Source organism: Nyctibius grandis, chromosome 9 (assembly GCF_013368605.1).
Source record: "Nyctibius grandis isolate bNycGra1 chromosome 9, bNycGra1.pri, whole genome shotgun sequence".
In the NCBI taxonomy this organism is placed as follows: domain Eukaryota; kingdom Metazoa; phylum Chordata; class Aves; order Nyctibiiformes; family Nyctibiidae; genus Nyctibius; species Nyctibius grandis.
In genome coordinates, this window is record NC_090666.1 from 21,590,737 (window position 1) to 21,602,969 (window position 12,233).

A 12,233-nucleotide genomic window follows, 5' to 3' on the forward strand; every position below is an offset into this window, starting at 1 on the left:
AGATATCAGAGTGGTAGGCACTGTGAATTTATATATTTATTTCCAGATACCGTTTCTATTTCCATTGTCTTCTGTTTGTAAAATGATGATCTCACTGCATCTCAGAGCAAATTAATCAAGCCCAAGTATCCAAATCAAGTTCAGTGTATAAACCTTTCTCCTCCTCTCTTTTTATTAGCACCCTTGCCTTCAGGCAGCTAGACAAGGGAATGGGAACACCCAGAGTCCAAGCTCTTCAGAGTGCCCGTTGGAGGCTCTCTTACCTGTTTGTGGTGTTTGTGCAGCAGGTGACAAACAGGTTTTCTCCATCTGATCACCTGGTGGATGTGCCTCTACTCGTCAGGGAGGGTGGGGCAGAGAGAAAACAGAATCGAGCCCCAAACTTGGTTCAGTGAAGAGGTGTTGGAGATGAGATGCTGTGATTAAGTTGTACTTGAGCTCTGCACGTGGGCAAAGCTGCCAGAGTGCCCAGTGCTATTCCTGGTGCATTGGGCATGATGGTAGCAGCAGGGTCTGGCTGGGAGGAAGGGTAAGAGATTAGGCAAATATTACAGGAGAGGATTGTGGGCTCATCTTGTCACAGAAACCTGGCAAAACAGACCTGAAGTCAGAGACATCTCTTCTGCTCAGGCTTGTTAGCATCCCAGAGCAGTCTCTCCCTCTAGAAGTTCCTTGGGAGAAAAATCATCCAAGATATCTGCAAATCAATGTAATAGTTGATGGCCCATTTCAATTTGCATGAAACAAATCGTTTTTCAAAGCAGCTTTTGCATGTCTGCGTTTTTTTCCTCACTTTTTTGGTTTCTCCTCCTGTCACTTGCATCTTGACTGAGATGCTCCCCCTACCCCCTTTTTTCTACACTTTCATAAAATTGTTTGGTCTGATTTTCTTCTTTCCTCACTTCTTGAGGCTGGAAATATACTCATTCAATTTTTACTGGGGAGAAAAATAATTTAAAAAGTCCCCAAGGTTGTGGAATTCCAATCCAACAAAAAGCCAACCAACAGCAGGAAGCATCCAACCCTCCCTGACCCCCCTCCTACCCGCCATCAAATATTTCTCACTATTTTCAGGTCAATCATTTGTTTGGGGGCTTCCATGCGACAATTTTTCATTTTATTAATTCAAGTAAATTTTCTTCGCAATCTTTCTGTGTAGCCTGAAGCATACAGCTATTTTTGAATCTTTCTATCTTTTTAAGGGCGAGGCAGAGTCAAGTTACCTTGTCATCAAATTCTCATTTTGGCAAGAAACGTGGTGGGGGTGAAGAAACAGAGGACTTTATAGCAATAATCACTAACCAAAACACTTCAGAGTGCCTGAACTTGTTACTGGGTCTGTTCAGTTCTTCAACAATATGTCAAGCAGAAAGAAAACAGCTTAATTTTTCACAAGCCTGGTTGCTTTCTGAAGCTAACAACACAGCAACTTGTTTGAACTAGTAAATGGAGGGAACATGCTATTAATTCCAGAGTCACAGCGCCCCGTTCTCCACAACCCACCAGATGTCTGAATTTAAACTGTCACCTCACGTATTACATCAATTTCTATGGGCAAAATCTTGGTCTGTGTTCCAAATGCCCTAAAGGCACTGAGCTGTTCTTGCAAGGTCTTTGATATGGTCTGGTAGTAATATGGTTGTAAAAAGCCATGTGCATTTATGGTGCATTATTATTAATATAGCTCCTGTTCACATCATTGTTTTGTTATTATTTATGTATTATTTCCTCTCGGGCAACTAGATTGCTCTGGGGACTGATATATCATACAAGTCCTTTCACCTTTCTATCACTCTAGTTTGGTATCCTGCCTGCTCCCTTGCTGGTAGATTGTATGGCATAGCTATGTGTTCACATCAAAAACTAAAGTTTCTCAGAAAAGAGAGAGGGATTCTGGGAAAAATCTAAAGGAAACCAAAATAAATCCATTCCCCCTGGAATTTGGATGTGGCAATTTCTGAATGTCTTGCCTTCCATATCCTCCAAAAAAAGACTCAAAACCCCCAAATGTTTAGGCCAAAACTTTTTTTGGTCTTCATCAAAAAGTCAAAATTCCTGTGGAAAGAAGACACTTTTCAAGAAAATGTACATTTAATCAAAACCCCAGTTTCCCAGCAAAGCCAGTGTTGACTACAGCTGTGTCAAAGCTGAAAGAGACTGCTGGGCTACACCACCTCTTCCTGCCAGGGGATTGTCCTGGGCCACTTGACCTGATCCATGGGTCTCACATGGTGGGGAGAAGAAAGTCAAGAGCTTTGTGCATCTGAGCTGTCAGGTAACAAGAAAAAGCATAGCCTGCGTATAGCAAAAGAAGCTGAGACGGAATTGGCGACTCAATAGAGCTGATGGGCAGAGGAGAACTTGGAGGGAGGCAAGAGGCCAAAGGGAAGAAAAAGCGTTTGTGTGGAGGGAAGCAGACCTGCACACTAGCCTAGGTCTGTGCAAGTTCATCCCAGCGTTTTGGGACAGAATAACCTCCTAAACAGGTTTTTTTTGTTCCCATGGTGTACAGCTTCCCCAGGACCTGTGCTCTGGTGAACTCACCCACTGCAGTCCCAGGAGCCTTTTCTCTGAGGCAGCCAGGAGCCTGAGGAAAGGCAAAGCCATTGGCTCTGGTTTCAGAGACCTCATGCATGCACATACCTGTGTGTGAGGGTCAGTGCCACTCCCAGACATGCTGTGCATTTCTTCATTCTTGACAGTTTCTTTTTTCTCTCTTTTTTTTTTCTTTCTTTTTTTTTTTCCTGAGATCTAAAATTAAGAAATCATGCAGATGGAAAACATCTGCCTGTTCTTTGTGCATGGAAAAAACATAACACATGGCAGTGGTGATAAATAATAATAAGTAATGATGATGATGAAAGCATTTTGAGAGGCGCAATGGTTTGATTTATCCGGAGCAAGCATCACACACTCTCTGTCCGGACTAAGAAGGATAAATAGAGTGCTGTGGTTTGAAATTTTGCAAATGGCAACACAATTTTGAAGCATTTAGGAAGAGCAGATGCTGAGCATGGCTTGGCTTTTCATGGGTTTGCTCATTAGTGCCTAGTCAGAGGCTCTTCAGGTGTTCAAAAGGAGCCTGACCTCTCCTGAGTGCAGGTCTATTTATGTAGGAGTCACAAATCACTGTCTCTCCTAAAACTAACACTGCTAGGAAAAAGAATGACATAGCCTCCCAGTGACATAATATTCCTCTTTTCTACCTTGTTACCTAATACAGGCTTATGAAATTGAATCCATGCGACAAGTCATATATTTGCTTCTCTAAGGTTATCACAAAAAAGGGTAGCTTTTCACCCAGAAGACATAATTCTTGGTGTCTCCCAAACATCCATGCAGAAATCAGCTCTAATTGTATCCCCATGGATCGCACAAAGACCTTTATCAGGGTCCACCTAAAAACTTCTTCCAGGGTCTGGGTTATGCCTGGTCATCTCAGACTGTAGGTAATGATGTTGTAAAACCCACTGAGTGTTATCTGATGGAGAGGGACAAAGGGGATTATTTAATGAATTGTTGGGTCTCAACTGAGTTTCCAGACTGCAGGTGTTCTACTTAATGTCTGCCAGCAGGTTGGTGCTCTCCTTGCCTTTGTAAGTAACCAGGCCCAAATGACTCCTGATTTTGAAAACATTTGAAGCTGTGACATGTCTGCAGACAGAATAGACAGGCGTGGGGAAGGAGTACTGTGCACTGTCAAAGGAAGGTCCATATCTATGTGAGAAAAAGTGTTTGGACAACGGAGAAAGTTATTCATATACACATGTGCGTGCAGGTCTGAACACTGGTAAAGGAAATGTGCCAGGACCGGGCGTATTTACGGCTAACTGAACAATGTGACACCAAACATTTCAAAGGACAGTGACACCGCCTTGCCCACCTTCAGACTTCATTTTTTTATGGCAGGTACCACTAAGAGCTGAGATCTCAGCTCTAAGGGCAACTATCCCATAACATCTCAGGCAGGATGGTTCACAAATGGAAATATCATTGAAAAAAGACCAACACTAACACTCACGACAAGCCACGCTCTGTGTGTGTGTCTCTCTGTGTGCACTTTGCTAACGTGTTTGTGTGAGCACTCAGAGTGTAAACACAGCGTAGCACTTACTTTTTTTGTGTGTGTCTGCTGGAATGATTGAAAAAAAAAAAAGAAAAATAATGCGAAGGAATCGGAGCTGAGCAACAGGAGAATGATGATGCAATGATATTGCAGCAGCAAAAGCAAAACGATCTGCTAAAAATACACCAGAGGGATCTAAATATTTCCATAAACAGATGGAGGTCGGAGCCCAATGGAAGAAAAAAATGCAAGCAAAGGAAATTGTATTTGACAACCATAAGGGTCTTATAGTTCTTCTGTGTCTTTTATCCCAAAAGGGTTTTTTACAGATGCTCTCAGTTGGGCAAAAGAGAAGTCTGATCCCACAATGCTTTACTCACATGGGTAACCCTAATTTATGTTCATAGACTCAAAGGGGCCAATGGAACTGCCATGTGAGCAATACCTTGTATGAATTCTTTTAGAGGAGGTGCCTGGCAGTGCTTTATAGTGAAGGCTGCAGAGCAGTTTCCATGCTAAACCTCTCTTCTATTCATTCTCATAATTTTTTTTTTCTGTTTCAGAGCATTTACATTTTTGGCTGAAGTTTTCCAAACGTAGTCCATACCTGAATGTGAATTTTATTGGGATACATGAGGAAGAACAGCTTCAATCTGTCTGGAAAAATATGTTTTTCCTTAAACAAAAAAGTCCAAGCCTCTTCCTGCCTCTTTATCGCCCCTTTATCTAAACAAATAAGAAAGGGCTAAAATTTCATTTGCTGAGTTGTCCTATGGGGAATCAGGGATGGTGAGATTTCGTGAGATTTCAAAATCAAAACCACACTAGAAATATTTTAAATTTGTAGGTACCTGAAATCCTGAATATGTACTGCAAGGGTGAAATTCAGCTGCTAGAGAAAGGGTACCAGAGAGCTGTATGGCATGTGCTCCTTTGAAGCCAGATGCCTGTGCTCAAGCCTTGCTTTGATCTTGCCCACCTCCACTCAACTATGAGTGGGAACCTGACTTTCTGAATGGGAAATAAAACCAGGTGTGATACCAGCTGTAGCATTTCCCTGTGGCTCTGATGGACCACCTTGGCAGGACTAAAAAGCATCAGCATAAACCCCTGTCCTGGCTGGAAGCTGCAATCTGCCTATTTGAACCCAATACAAAGACTGAGAGGTACCCATTTAGGGAACCTTGGCTCTTGAGCTGCTGCAGCTCATCTTCCCAGCAAGGATCAGATCTGTGAATCCACACCAAGATGCATGCTGATTTGTGGCAAACACAGGATGTTTGAAAGCTTCTGCACAAATGTTTTCTTCTGGACAAAGAAAACTAGTTCCTTTCATGAAGTAAAAAATTTCTTTGGGTTATTTTTGTTTGCTTGCTTTATTTCCAGATCTCAGTCATGTCTGATATTCAGCCTAGAAAGAGGGGGGTGGAAGGTTGTTTCAAAATGTAAAAAACCTAAAACCCAAACACACTGAAATGACATATTTTGAGAACACTTGACTTCAAAGTTCTGCATTTCACACTCTTCTTTCTAAACAAGTATTTGTCCAAACCAACATATTTCTAGGAAACCTTATTTCTTTTAAATCAAGTTTTTCAACAGGAAAATATCTTCTTGGAAAAAACATGTCCTGATCTCTTCTTCAGACAAACAAGAATGACCATTTCATACAGCATTAGAAAGGCCAGGCTGTCCTATCCGTCCATTCATATGGATGCCTCCAGACAGTTTAGTGAATATGGTATTATGCAGTTTAATCCTTGCTTTTTACATTGCACAATTCTTCCTTGGTGCCTTGTATGAGTGTCCTAATCTGTACCAGAAGATGTGCTCTGCGTCCCTTCCAATCTAAATGACTCCATGATTCTAAGCATGGCATACCATATACTAAACATAGTAAACCCATGAAACTCCCTTTATCCTACTGTAATTTAACTATATTCATGATGATGAGATCTAAGCACCTGTAAATATACACCCTAAGATGACGTTGAGATTATCAGATATGAGGCTTGAGGGGCTGATTACAAAACACTCATGTTAAAAGGACCTCAAGCACTGTTTTAAAATGATGAATGATCAGTACCGTGCCCTGTGAAGATATAAGAGGAACTGCAGTTTCTTTTGTCACTTCAGATGTTGTCTAATGCCAAACTGGACGTTTCTGTTTGGCAGCTGTGGGGACAGCAGATCCAAAGAGTCTAGCGTCTTGTGTCTTGCTTTTTTTTTTCTTTCAAGAATGTGTCCTTGCAGAAATAAAAACTGCAACCTATAAACATGTCTCATGTTCTGTCCAAAGGCAGGAGAGGTTTTCTTCCACAGATCTTGACAGTGACAGGAGTAGTCAGACCTCCTGTGTTACCCAAACGAGATCTTTCTGAGCCTCTGCTTGATATTTTTACTGTTGTATAGCTGAAAGTCATTTTTGCTTCACCTGTTCTACACTCTGGATGCATTGTCTCCATCCGGTGATACACGCCATGTGCTGCTGCTGTAACTTCAGGCACCACAAACAGCATTAGGAAAGAAGCTATACGAAAACACAGCAAAAATGTGTTGGTGATGCCCTAGAGCTTTGCATCGGGAAAGCCCCAGTTTGCTGCAGACAGCTCCTCTGCCTTTGCTATGTACTGAGGTAAACTCCCAGCCTGGGCTTGGCTCACTCTGCCTTGTGAAGAGTCACTGCTGATGTTGATTTGTTCAGCGGTTCAGTGGTAGGTTTTGGAAGAGGCAGGAGGAAGCTCTCCCTTCCTGTTCACACACAGCTGTTCTCCTCTGAGACCCATCAGGATTCACTGGAGGACCACTGACCTCTTTGCCAGAGCTCTATCACAGGCGGTATTTACAGCTGTCCTGCATGGATGACCCGTGTGTGGTCTGAAGCTATCGATGGAGGAGTGAGACAAGTGCATTCCATGGAATTTATTCTCTCTGCATCTCCCAGAGCTCCACAAACTCCCTGGTATCAGCTGTCACAAACCCCTTGGACCTGGCCGAGGCAGGATAACAAAAGTCTGGCTGTGCAGAGCTACTGATACTCCTTGCAGGAGCCATCGCATTGCACATAAGTTGTATCCGTCGGGAAGGACTGCAAGCCAGCCTTTGCCTTTAGAAGCAGCCAGCTCCTGTGGTATTCGGAGCCATATAAAAAAAGTCTCCAGCAGAGGGGAAGCTGTGTGTGTGTATATGGGCTCTCCATCTCTGTGCCTGGAGAGGTACATGTGTTCCAGGAGTACGCCTTTTCTACGGAACCTGCCAAGAAAAAAAGGGTCTGCAAAGCTCACGTCTTTAAAACACAAGAACACAAGTATCTCCGAATCTTCTGATCTGTGCAGATGAGGAAAGGCTGGGAGCAAGGAATTCACCTGTGGTAGTGCCATGGAGGAGTACTGCCCTCACTCATCCCAGCGCATATGACAGCCCCACCTCTTGGCCCACTCCAGAGGCTATGAATGGGCCTGGTTTCAAAGCCCTTTGCCCGCAGAATTATCCAAAACCTGCTACTACAAGTGGTTAGGAAACACGGAGCCAGCTGCAATGGGTGGATACCATCCTTATGCTATTAGTGGTGACATTGCCACACAGGTGGATTCAAAGCCTTCCAGAAGAGCATCAAAACCTATAACTCTGCATGTCAGTGAAGCCAGGCTCCCATTACAGGCAGCAGTTTGTCCCCAGTAACTTCTGCAGCAAACCACCTGATGTAATGCTTGCTCTCACCAATGTGGGTAGGCATGCATTGTAAGCCACGTCATCAAATCGCTCATGTTTCCTTGGGGCCTTCTGACTAACACTGGGAGTTGGACACATTGCAAAGCCCCTGCTGTCCTTCTGATTCAGTTTTCACCTTCTCTCCATGTGTTTATGCTTTTTGGACCAAAGGGAGGCTCGTATGATGAAAAGTGAAGAGCTGGGGAAAAGATTCTAGTTTCCTGGATTGTTGCAGTATCAGGACCTGGGACAACTGCAAAAGTTCATCACTGCTCTCAAAGTCCTTCACTCTACTTTACCTTACTTTATTTTCAGTAAACAATTGCAGAGTCCTTTACTGGTGCTCTCAGAGGAAGGCAAGGGCAGATTTCAGGATAAACTGGGAGGTGAGTGAATGTGACCTTGGGCCTCAGCAGCATGGAGCTGCAATAGAGAAACTTGCTTAGCTCTGACTAAGCTTATTTTTGGTTTGTTTTAACCCAGTGAATTCCATACTATGCTGAAGACACCTGAAGCACAATGATGGTACAGGCCTATGGGAGTCTGTATGATGGATCTCAATGGATAGTCCTTCTACCAAGCCAGAATCCAGAAGAATTTCACTTCAGTCTCTCAGGAGTCTATGTGTATGGCTCCTCCGGAGGTTCACCCATCTCCAGTTTAAACCACTCAGTTTCATACAAATATGTCCCAGTTCTGCTCTGAGTTACACCCACTGACTCAAACAGAGCCACATGAATGTTAACAACAAAAAGTAAACAATGCAGAATTTAACCCTATTTCTTTTCCTCATACACTTCTTGATGTATGTTACGAATGTGAAATCCCAGAAACATTAATTCTGGAAATATCTGTCCATGTTAGAAAACATAGTTCTCCAAATGGAAAGATGGAGATTCTCCAGGATTAATAACATGGAGAAATATGTTATTTGATGTGATAAATATTTGGAAGGCAGCTTTATTGTCAGGAGTATAAAGACCCACCCATTACTTGGAAAATCAGGACAAAGCAACAGAATATCTCACTTTAAGAAAAACATCAAGGAGAAAAGAGGAAGTTATCCAAGAACTGGGGAAACTTGACCAGGGCCCGTAGGGATTTTAAATTGCAAGACTGTTTGTTGTTTGAACTGAATCACACCGATGCAACAGAGAATCCTTGGCAGCAGAACTGTTAGAATGGAGAGTTAATACTCCCTTGTGTCAACCCACTGAATCCAGGTCATCATGTCTTAATTAAAGTGTACATGCTATGAAATACATTTGAATGTCAATCCATTTCCTTAGTGTATAGAATATTATGTTTATTTATGGGGTTTGGGAGTCACTTCTGGAAAATAAAAAAACCTATTAAAATATAAAGATTGCCCATTAAGAAGAGAAAAACACTGTCATGCCCTAGGTTCTCTTCTCAGCTGGTTTTGGTGAGATTCCTGCCTATAGGTCATATTTTCACACATTAAATAGGTTCTTTGCTACCTCGGCCAGGTGCAATTCAGTCTTATTGGGATGATGATGCATGCCTGGATAAGGCAGAATTTTGGTTTAGAATAAGCTCCCTATGATTGGTCAAGTATGCAGCGTGAAATTTGAAAGTATTTTCAAATTCTCCTCTATTGAAAATCTCAGACATATCCCAGGGGTGCCCATCCAAGGGTCCGAGAGCTCAAATGCCTGAGACACATGAAGGAAAAAGCTTTCCCCTCCTCTCTTATGCTCAGTCTAGAAGAACCTCTGCTCTGGGTATCTACCCAACCCTGGAGCAGAATTCCAGCAAAACCTGGAAATTCATCACACTCAAGATCATTCCCTGAAGTTTGCTTCACAAAGGATGGACAAATCAGCAACTACACTAGCTGTATATGTTAAAATATTACATATATCTATGGAATAACTACTGTAGTGATCCAGCCAAGAAAAACAGCAGAGCAAGTCAGATTGGTAAAGACGGGATAGATAAAGAAAGCGCCAAACTAAACAAGGTTTGATTATGGCTACACACTGTCCTCTGCCTCTAATTTTCTCTTGCAGGGAATTTCCTAGAAGGCGGCCAGCATAAATGGTCCTGCCTAGCTCGATAGTTCTCTAAAGTTAACCCTTTCCTGGATTGTGGGGTTATGTCCTCAACTGGCTTTCAAACATCCACTTACATATGCCAGCTAAGTTCTGCTGATGTTTTCGAACAAAAAGCCAGTGGTTTTATTTTTCCTTTGGAAAAAAATTGCAATTTACAGAAAGGCACTTTTACCTGCCCTGTTAATATTCTGCACTTGGGGTGTTTAAAATCAAGGTGAGTTAATCCTACAGAACACAAGTTACTACAATGACCACAGAGTTGTCTTCCTTCTCTGGATCCCCATCACAGTAACTCAAGATGGACATAGCAGCACAGAGGGTCTCATCTGTACCATGCTCCCAGAAGACCTAGGGAAAACCGAGGTACCTTGCCTCACCACCAAAGTGCCTAATTTATTTTTCAGCTGCCTTAGCTTGTTCTTTCTTTATTCTTCTTCTTTTAACTGACTAGTAAGAAGCTAGAAATTTTACCATGTGGCTTTAATTGAATCAGTTTCATTGCATTTATGGGCCAGAGCTGAAGCAAGCAATTCCTAGGACAAGGTAAAGACAAGGCCCTTGTGCACTGTACCTGGCTGGAATAGCCATACTTGCAACTCCTTGCAGGGTGCATTCCAAGGTGGGATGCCTAGGTCACAGCAAAGGAGAAGACCTTCTGGGACCCCTGCAGCATTAAAGTTTCACTGTAGCCTATGAATTTAGAGATAACCTATGGACTGACTTGAGAACAGAATTAAACCTGTACTGGACAAGAAGGTAGTCAGTTAATAAATGGCACACAGTCCATCTTCCCTCTGTCTCTGGCTAACCAAACTAAATACATAAAAACGGACTCTGCTCTGTCTTTTCCCAACAGTCTGAACTGGAATAATGAGAACAGTGGAAGGGCAGTTTCAGGAATGATTCATTAATTGCAAAACAGGGGAAAATTCATACCAAATGTTCCCTGTAACTGCCCTGCTGCTTCCAACAGCATTTCTTGTGTCCTATAACTGAGGGGTCAAATCTGATGTTAAACTTTCATATGAAGTCTATACACATAAGCATGGAGACCGTGTACCTGCAAGATGCTCCCCGCAAGCATATAAAGGCTGCTGTGTATTGCTTTAGAAGCCAGCTCCTGTAGTTGCCAGGTGTCCTTGGGAACATAAGAATAACCATGCAGATTCAGGCAAGTATCCGTGTAGGCAGGTGGCTAGAACATGCTGAGGGAAGAGTAGAAGACCATGGCAAATGCACAGTGACACATCCAAAGGCACTCTGCAAGTTCCAGAAATCCTCAGCTTAGGGAAAGCACCACAAATTCACACCTGGGAATTTCCATGCTAAACGGTGGATTTAGCTCACAAAGTAAGCTGCAGATCCATTAAAGACTTTGAGATATTTAACTCCCAAGGCTTTTAAAATTGTGGCCAAGAGAACTATATCTCAACACCTAAGCGAGGCATTGTAGCAGGTGCAAAGTCTGAGTTGAAGAGAACCAAGAAAGAATCTGAGTCCCTAACATCTATGCCTGCTTTTTGATAGTCTATGGAAAAAGGTGACCCACATTAAAAGAAGAGCAAATTCATAAATCTCATTTTTGAGCCCATCCTCAAAAAAAGAGTGGTGATGAGGGATATCTCCATGGCATACGCAATGCTTGGAACTCCAACCCCTTCGAGTGCAGCAACACTAGAACTGCTGACACATCTTCAGAGCTGGAGCTGCTAATAGAGACCTTATGCAACACTGTAGCTGTTTTATGCAAAAATCCATAAAATTATGAAAAGCTTCTGCAGAATCAAAGAAAACTCAAGATTAGAAAGGGCAACAGTTTCTTGGATCAAGCAGCATCATCAGCTCAATCTTATTGCCAGGCTTGCCTGCTTCTCTGCTCTCTCTATTAATTTGTTCGGGCTAGTTTGAAATGAGTCAGTGATGGTGCTTCCCTCAAGCCAGCTCTGTGGCTTCATAGTTCTTGCTATGAGAAACTTCATCATCATGTTTGGCCTGCCTTTTATTTAAAGATTAACACAAACCTGTGCCCCTCCATTTCCTGACTCTCCCTGAACATATCAAAAAATCCCACCCTCTCTTTTCTAATGTTTCCAAGTAGCTTCTGGGTTTTTAATAACTTTTCCATCACTTAGGGCATTTCTACATAGAGACATCTGACAACTTACTCCTGGTCCAAGCAGTTTGGGCACATGGTGGTTCTATTCCAGAAACCATGTACCTGCATTGCTGAACCAGAATTTGGGGTAAAAGCCAAGCTAGGAGGCAGGATATGGTTTAGTTGAAAGCAATACTGTGTTAATGCATATATACAGCTTTAGAACTGCAGCAGGGCTGTTACAGTGACATCTAAGGTTTCCCTAGACATTCCTACTCTTTCC